Consider the following 8,803-nt stretch of genomic DNA (forward strand, 5'->3'; position numbering starts at 1 on the left):
AAATATTGGAAGACTGCTCTCCTGTCTCCCCTGGTCCTTCTTTTCACTAGACTAGCCAGGCCCAGTTCCTGTAACCGTTCTTCATATGTTTTAGTCTCCAGTCCCCTCATCATCCTGGTTGCTCTTCTCTGTACTTTGGCCACTCTTTATGAGCCTAACAATCTTCTTGTAATCCCCATAACCATGGTTAAGCAAAGCTCAGGCTACTCATTTCAAACATGCACTATTACAATTTGCTTAGCAAAATAAGGCGCATGGAAATATTTGTGCACAGACCACGTTAGAAGAATGAAATGGCAGGTCACCATTTGAAATGTCCTTATAAATCTAAAAATTTATGTTGGGTCAAAACAGTCCTTGCAATTTCTCTGAGATTTTTTTTTCCCTTCAAAGGAGGCTTCTGTTTTTCCACCTTATTCCCAGGATGCTTGAAAAGTTTTTTTTTTTCTGTGGGAAAAGTTTCTTCCTGGTGGGAACGCCAAGCTTCCTGCCTCCCCACGACATGTCTCCTGCTCTGGGCCAAACTTCAGGTGAAGGGCAAAATATCTGAGATCTTGTCTCTCTTTTATTTTTATTTTGTGACATTTAGGATCTTCCTGGTTGACCAACGTGGAGCCTGGCATTGTCTGAGTTCACTTCTAGGGGCAAAGCAGCTTAATTTCTTTGCTTTTAAAATGGTATTTTGCTCAAAATAAGCAAGAATGACAATAGGGAGTGAACATTCTGGGGGGAGAAAAGGAGTCATATTCTTCCTGCAGATGTTTCATCACCCATAATAAAAGCCCAGCAGAAAGGGTGGTCTTGGCTTTAAACACCAAGCTGGAATTTGAGAAAATCTGGGTTCCATTGCTCATTAGACTGTAAACTGCATGTATGACCTTCAGTGAAATTAATTAACCTTTCCTCTTCCTCCCTTCTTTGGTGTATAAGAATGATTCAACGATGACTCCATTCTCAAAAAAAAAAAAAAAAAAAAGAAGCCACAAAGAAGAAGAATGGAAGGAGAAGAAGAAATCTTTAATTATAAAAGGAAAAGTCTGGCTTCTTCCCTTGAAAGAACGTTCTTCCATTGTTTGTGCCATAATCACAATCATCAGAACATGCTATTTTACAAAGGAGGCAACTGAGACCTTTCTTATGGTGTAAGCTTTCTGTGTTTGAAGTTCACGGGATCGTATGATGTAATCTAACGGTTACATAGGGTGCAGGTTTGAATAATTTTACACACTCAGATGTATCCTACCGTAAAAAATGAACAAGTCTTTATCTGGTATCCAAAGCCGGAGGAAAACCTATCTGCGTTTTCAGAAAATTCTAACCATACCTCTTAATGGTTGTTGGAAATTTCCTTTTGTAATCTTCCTGGATCCAGAATAGGACTTGTGTTTTTGTTGCAACAATAAAAAAAATCAGGGTTAATCCTCTTCAAAGCCTTAGGTAATAAAATTATTGAGAGCTATGTAAGGATTTCCACACACACACCCAATAAAGAATGAAAATGACAGCTGTGCTATTCAAGGAAACTAACATTTTAAAACAATATGTATGTATGTATGTATGTATGTATGTATGTATGTATGTATGTATGTATATGGTATTCAGCTTTGTTTGGGTATTTTCCCACGTCATTATAGTTGTGCTTTTAAAGTTGTAGCAATGTTTCGGCAGAATCTCATCTGCCATCATCAGGCTTCTGTACTGTGTTCGTCTTGTGACGACTTCTACAATTTCTACAATACAAAAGCCTGATGATGGCAGATGAGATTCTGCCGAAACGTTGCTACAACTTTAAAAGCACAACTATAATGATGTGGGAAAAATACCTGAACAAAGCTGAATACCATACATGTAAGTACCCGCGAAAACCTCAGAACACACACATACACATATGTGTGTGTGTGTGTGTGTATGTGTGTGTGTGTATGTGTATATATGTGTGTGTGTTGCACAACAGATCTTTGAGTACCACAATTGCCAAATTCAACAAATCTAGTTTAGACATTCAACCCTCCCTGCACCCAAGCCCGTTTCTTCCAAGCCTTGACCTTTCTACATCTGTTCCAATTTAGATTAATAATTTGCACTTAATTGCCAAATCCATAGCATAATAATGAAACTTAATTAGCTGCTTTACACTACTGGGGCAGTTCAGGGATGTCAAAGCTGCCTTATCAGAGCTAAATTGGCATGCCTGGTTTGAGGTGTTTATCTCAAGAACTGATCAGCTGCCACATTTTGGCCTAAATCAAGGCCCAGGGATTAGCAATTGTGAACGAGGTTTTGACACAGCAGCATGGATGAATTGGTTCCATCTGTGTATGTGCTGGTGATCCCCTCAGTTCTATAAATAGTTAATTTGTACCATTTGTGGAGACCTCGCATGTATATAGAAATCGAACTATAATTCTTGGGGCAAGGTTGTTCCCTTGTTACCAATTGCAAGAAGAAGAAGAAGAAGAAGAAGAAGAAGAAGAAGAAGAAGAAGAAGAAGAAGAAGAAGAAGAAGAAGAAGAAGAAGAAGAAGAAGAAGAAGAAGAAGAAGAAGAAGAAGAAGAAGAAGAAGAAGAAGAAGAAGAAGAAGAAGAAGAAGAAGAAGAAGAAGAAGAAAATATTCTTGACTCTAGATCTTTGAGATGGCTTCATTTTCTTGTTTGAACAGTTTTTAGGTTCGACACTCCGAGGATTTATGAAGAAAGAGGAGGTGGGCAGAATTTCTTAACGCAATTAAAATGGTTGTATTCGATCTCTGCTTTATCTGTGATCTTGGATTTACACCTTTGCTTAAGGGCGACAGTTTTATTGGATTAGGCTAAGATTAGGCTAAATTCAAAAATTTAGCAACCGTCCAATGCTAGCTGGCCTTCTAAAAAATTCTTAGAGGTAAATGAGGCAACCAAGTAAATGATAAAGACATTAAAACACATATTTCCAATTCGTGGTTAAAGGGACTTTTCAATTTTATGATTATTTTAGAAGGGACTTAAAGTCTGGAAGAATTAACCTATTACATAGAAGTGTTCAGGATTAAAATGGGAGGCAATGAACCATGCAGTGGTCAGATATGTTTATTTTATTTTATTTTACTTCATTTATTTATATATTACATTTAGAAACTGCCAATCTCCCTCACATAAGTTCAGCTACATAATGCACTGAAGTTTTAGCCCCGCCAAATTCCTTCCAATTAATCTGTGTAGAATTGCAGGATTCTAACTGCTTCAGAGATGCTTAGTTTTTTACAGAAAGCATCTTGGTCCTGTATAATTCAACAAATAAGCAAATAAGCCCTAACCTTCTTTACAAAGTCACTCTTAATGAGACGGCATTAAGTTCTTTGAAAACTGTCGGCCTCCTTCGTCTGTAGGGCTGCTTCTATATTCTCTGAGCAGTCCTGTTTCGGCCCATACATTTTTGTGGCTCTTTGCGTAACCCAAGTGAATCGAGGCATGAAGTATATTTTAAGGATTGTAAATAACCTGTGTAGAAACGGCGGGTGAAGAACTCCAAAGTGGGCCAATGCGACAAAACTGTTTTTCCATTTTCTTCTGCAAGCTTGACATACCATAAAGCAACACAGAATTGCTTCTGAATGGTGCATTTGTCTCTTCTTACACCCCAGACCTGTCCGGAGGTCTAAATCAGATATTTCAGGAAACTACTAAATCAGATATGCAGAAGTGCCGTGACTTTTGATCTCTCCCCTCCCTGGCTTCCCGCCTGTGACTTTTCTACATTTTTCTTCTGACTTTACGCAGCTCTGTGGTTACATTTTGAGTCACATTTTTTTTTCCTCCCCGGGAAAAGAACAGATAAGGTGGTCTACCATACCGATTCTGCATCTAGCAACATCGATGGGGCAAATTAATTCAAAAGCCAGATGTGAGAAATGCAGATGTCAGGGTGTCAGCTGAAATACGAGTACCTAGTTTGCAAATAAATGCTTCACTTTTCTCTTAAGTTGGAAAGAGTTGGTTCACCCACCCTCCCTTCAATTTCAGTGCTGCACAAACTGTCTCCAGTTCCACCTATAAATCCCCCCACCACCTCGCTTCAAAGTGCCAAACATTCTTAAACAGCAACACAGTAAGAAACAAGAGGCTTATTTTGGCTAATACATAGAAAACAAGGCAAGTAAGGGATACGGTGATGTAAAATTTGACTGACTTCCTTAATTTACTGTATCTGCTTTTGTTTCTTCTTACTACCACTGGGGAGACCAAACGGGAAGACTTAGTTAGAACTGTGAAACAAACTTTTAAAAAAAGGAAGGTGAGTGTAATTTATTTATTATAACCATTAATATGAACCGTTATCTCAATGAACTGAAAAGAGCTTGCATTTCTCCAACACCAAGTACAATTTGTTGCATTATTTGATTCTTTTTGTTAGTTCTTATTGTTTTTATTTTTTGTTTTAAATGTGATGTTACATTGTGTAAGCCGCCTTGAGTCGCCATGGGCGAATAGGCGGCAATATAAATCAAATCAATCAATAAATAACAAATCTAATAAAATCCATATATTCCTCCACTGCAGTAAACGATTAATTTAGAAGCATTTAAAAGCATCTCGGTTATGCGCGATCTTCAAAGTGAGCATTGAGTTAACTTAACCTCTTCAGGTAACCGAAAAGGATCATTATGAAATACATGGGGAGCAATCCTATGAACTTTGCTTCATGCTTAAAATGCAATTTTCACAAAGTGCAAATTCACAAAGTGCAAATTCAATTAAATAAACTTTCAGAGGTTTCCCCTCCGCCCCCCCATTCCTATCTACTTCTTTATCGTGGTCTCACTTAAATTTTGCAGGAATGCCTTGCAAAGGCCAAAGGAGGAAATCAGTTTGAAAAAAAGTCATGCTGCTGCTTCTAGTTGGAGCCAACGTTAACTTATTTCCACAAAATCTCAAACAACTATTTGCTTTACTTTCTCCATTAAGCCAGGAAAACCTGCAGCTGAATGGATGGCTCTGTGCCGGAAAGGAAAGGAACGGAGGGAAATGTGAATAAGGTGAAAAATGTTCTTTATTGAGAGCACCTGTCCGAGCTCTGCGTAGGGCATTAAGTTAAACATTCCTAGGTTTAAGAGTGTGCATACAAACATTCAGAGATCTTCCTTTCTGAGGAAACTTCAGATAGGGAGCTTCAAATACAAAGTCTACAGAACTTCTCTGTCCCCCCGGTCATGGTTGTCCCAAAGGTGCTTTTCCAAGAGGAAGCTGGACTTCCTTGTTTTTTCCCCCTGAAAAAAATTCTCAGCTCTCATCCAAGAAGCTTCTTCTGTTCTGATACTGAAGACACTGAAATCAGAATGGAAGAAGCTTCTTGGATGAGAAGCGAAATGTCTTCGGGAAAAAGCAAAGTAGTTTTGAAAAAGCTCCTTTGGGACTTCCAATTGTTTTGAAGTTGACAGAGGCTGCAAAATCCTAGACAGGAGAAATGAAGCCATGGTTCGCAGTGTCTTTGAACCATCGGATGGTTTCCAAAATGGATGTCATTGAAAGCATCTATTGCAGATTTATTGGAGAGAATTAAAATCTGTGCTTAAAAGATGGGCTTGGGAAGGAGAATAAGGGGCTGTTGGGGAAGTTATGAATGGAACGGAAGTTGCCTCCATCACTGGAGGTTTTTAAGAAGAGTTTGGACAACCATTTGTCCCAAATAGTGTAATGTTTCCTCCTGAAGCAACAGTTTGGACTAGAAGACCTCCAAGGTCTCTTCCAACTCTGTTATTCTGAAGTTTGTAAATTTCTCAGAGAGAAATGAAATGTACACATTGATTCAAACTAAACTTCATGCTCCGAAACAGTGCTTAGGACCTTTTTCTCTAGATGTCTCCAAAGAAGAACTGGATGGCCAACTGTCCAATTGGCTCCCACACTGAGCACAGACCGAAGAGGAGAGACCTCTGAAGTTTTTAACTATGTTTTGAAAAGCTAGTTTCCAAAGACACATCCAGACCAAACCCAAATCCTTTCTCGGGTTCCTGAGCACCGAAGCATAGAGGACCAGTTCCATTCAGATCCAATTATGGTTGCTTTGAGTTGTTTTCTCACCGATGCTTGTAGGATTCACATAACCTTAGGATTCAGTAAAATATGGAGATGGGATGGGGTTTATAATCGGCAGCAGTTGAACAAGGGTGCACAGTTGGGAAATTTATAGCTTTACTTCTAGTTTCGGCAGAACCTCAGAGAGAGCAACGGGGCAAGCATAGGTAAGAGAGAGGGACAGAGGCTAATCTGAAGGCTGGTTTGGGGTGGACAGAGGGAGTTTGGGGGTGGGCAACAGAGATAAAGCAGCTGTCTGCAAAGGCTGAACTGTTGCCCTGGGTGTTAAGCTGCTCAGAACTCCTTCACACCGAGGTGTCAGCCACTCCAAATACATCCATTAATTGAAAGGCAGTTCAAGCTGAGTTTTGCAAAAGAGAGATCAGCTGGGGACTAGCGAGAAACCACCCACAATAATAATATTGAAAGAAATATCAGAACCCAATTGTGGAGGAGGACAGAGGGGTTGTATGTGTCCTTTTTAATATGCTCTCTCTTTTTTTGCCTCATTTTCTAGAAAGGTGTGGAAGGGTTTACAAAACAAACGTCAAGAGTCACGCCATGGCCAGGATGCCAGAAGTCCAACCTCCTTCCGATCCAGCAATTGGTTCCACGCCATGGTTTAATTTGAGATCTTTTTCAGGAAGGCCAAAAGTAGAGAAGGAAGACAAGAATTTGGCACCTTCCATTTAGGGGGTTGTTGTCTTTACATGTGGAGGAACAAGGGGACTATCTTGGCTAAATCCACCAGGCAGATTCCTGTCTCTATCTCTGTGATTTATTAAGGCATCTCATCTACTTCAATAACCTTTGAGGGCTTTCTTTTCTCAAAGGGCAGTCAGTTGTCTTCATTGGTCAAGTGGTTTCCCCCCCGCCCCACTCCCACTTTATAACAGAAATTTTAAAGAAATCCATGTTGAGGGAAAGATCTTTCCTTTCTGATCCTGCCTTCCAGTCACTGATTCCAATTCACCAGAGCAAACCATGTTCCATGAGATGACAGGAAAACACACACACACACACACATACACACACACACACATATCATGGATTTGCTTCTTGCTTCTTCTGGGTTTTTTTTTTACTTAACCTTTCCATTTCTTTCAGACTTGTTTATGAAGAAGGTTCATTGTTGTGAATTCTCTCTCTTTTTTTAAAAAAAAATTAACCAAATAAAGAGCTCACTCCTCTGTACATAAAAATCACACTCTTAAAAATACTCTTAAACAATGTTGAAAAATATTATTGCATGCCCACCTTCTGCTGCAGCTAGAGAAAACCTATTATGTTTTGATTATTAATGTTTGCGTCAACACGACCGGGTAGACAGCAGTTTTGTTGGAATTCAGAATTGTCCTGTATGGGCAAAAAAAGCTTTTGATTTCATGCCAGAATTGATAAACACGTCTCATTTGCCTCCTCTTATCTGTTTGCTTTTTAGTAGCGTCCTCTCTCATAGTCTTCCAGTCATTTTCAAGAGAGCTTATCAGTTCAGAACACCTATTTCCGTCCCAAAAATTGTACATTTATGATAGGGCAACCTTTTCTCACCCAAATGCCTCCTTTTCATCTTAGATGGTCATCCAAACAAAACTAAGTTGTGAAGATGGGACAGCTGAAGGTCAACTGGAAGTTGGATGATGGTTGTTGTTCTCAGATTATGGTCTTGTAGGAGAAACATCTAACTAGGGTAACAGTGCAAATGTTGTTCACTAGGACAGTGTGTTGTTTGTTAACACAGAGGGTCTTGAAAAGAGGATCCTGGCTTCATCAGATCTACAAAGCATGAAGTAGTGAGATATTGGGAGATTAACAATGCTAAATTGCAAATTCTGGACTAGAGTAAAATTAATCATTGATAAGAAACAAATATTTCATGTCCTCCATTCCTCCATCATATAGGATCTGACTTGATGAGGTCAGTTTTTCATAGTTATTATGGTCCAGCAAGGACACTCTTATGATATAGATCATCCTGAGATAGACTTTCAGTAATGGATTACCCCATTTAAAGTATCTTCTCCTGGGATCTATTAAAGTCCAAGCCAGAAATAATATTAATAAGAGGTATGTTTCATGACCTCCATAGATGCTAGCTGTCTATGGTTGACTGTATCTTCAAGGACAGTCAGAATAATCAGAGAGATTCTTTGATGATACTCAGGAGATCAGTCAATCAAGAGACTGGTAGATTGGCAAGAGGTTTATCATTGACATTCTCTTGCACATATATGTATATGCTCAAAGAGAGAAAGTGAACACAGGTATGTGATTTTTCAGGTAGCCTCCTATAGTCTTCAATATAGGGCTCATAATATTGGTCTATCTCTCTCCCAGGTTTAGGTCCTCTGGTAGAAGTTCTTCAAGATCTCTGGTGTAGGTCTTCCCAGATTTGCTGAAACTGGAGAGTTGAACCTTTGACTTCCTGCATGTAAAACATGAGCCCTATCAATGAGCTACCTCTAATTACAGCACCCTATCCATGTAATTCTCTTCAATTACCTGCCAGGACTTGGCATTTCTTAACAGAAGCTGTATTTTCTGTAACACAAGTTGGTAACTGCTGTGTTGGAGAATTGCAAGCTAACTCAATAATGGCTCATTTGTGGGAGTTGTTGAGATGGGAGCCAATATCACATTCCACGAGTCTACAGCTTTAAAGAGAAAATAAAAAATAAAAAAAATAAAAAAACCAAGGAGTTAAGATGAAGTGCAGATTTCTTCCTGATGAAATCCAGAAGCATGGTTGCAAC

The 8,803-nt window shown here is 39.2% G+C and overlaps 2 long non-coding RNA genes across 3 annotated transcripts in view; one reads left to right on the plus strand and one right to left on the minus strand.

The window, feature by feature from the left end:
- The window catches only part of LOC148124859 (uncharacterized), a 28,853-nt gene extending 25,809 nt beyond the window's left edge, over positions 1-3,044 (plus strand). The window contains exons 5-6 of the long non-coding RNA XR_015744991.1: positions 931-1,142; positions 2,660-3,044. This is a non-coding gene — a long non-coding RNA (uncharacterized LOC148124859). The remainder of the gene's footprint in view (positions 1-930; positions 1,143-2,659) is intronic.
- LOC148124858 (uncharacterized) overlaps positions 1-8,803 on the minus strand; it is a 254,455-nt gene that overhangs the window by 126,459 nt on the left and 119,193 nt on the right. The gene's annotated exons all lie outside the window — the stretch shown is intronic.

Source organism: Pseudonaja textilis, chromosome 11 (genome assembly GCF_049901715.1).
Source record: "Pseudonaja textilis isolate UNSWEBS1 chromosome 11, rPseTex1.2, whole genome shotgun sequence".
Classification (NCBI taxonomy): domain Eukaryota; kingdom Metazoa; phylum Chordata; class Lepidosauria; order Squamata; family Elapidae; genus Pseudonaja; species Pseudonaja textilis.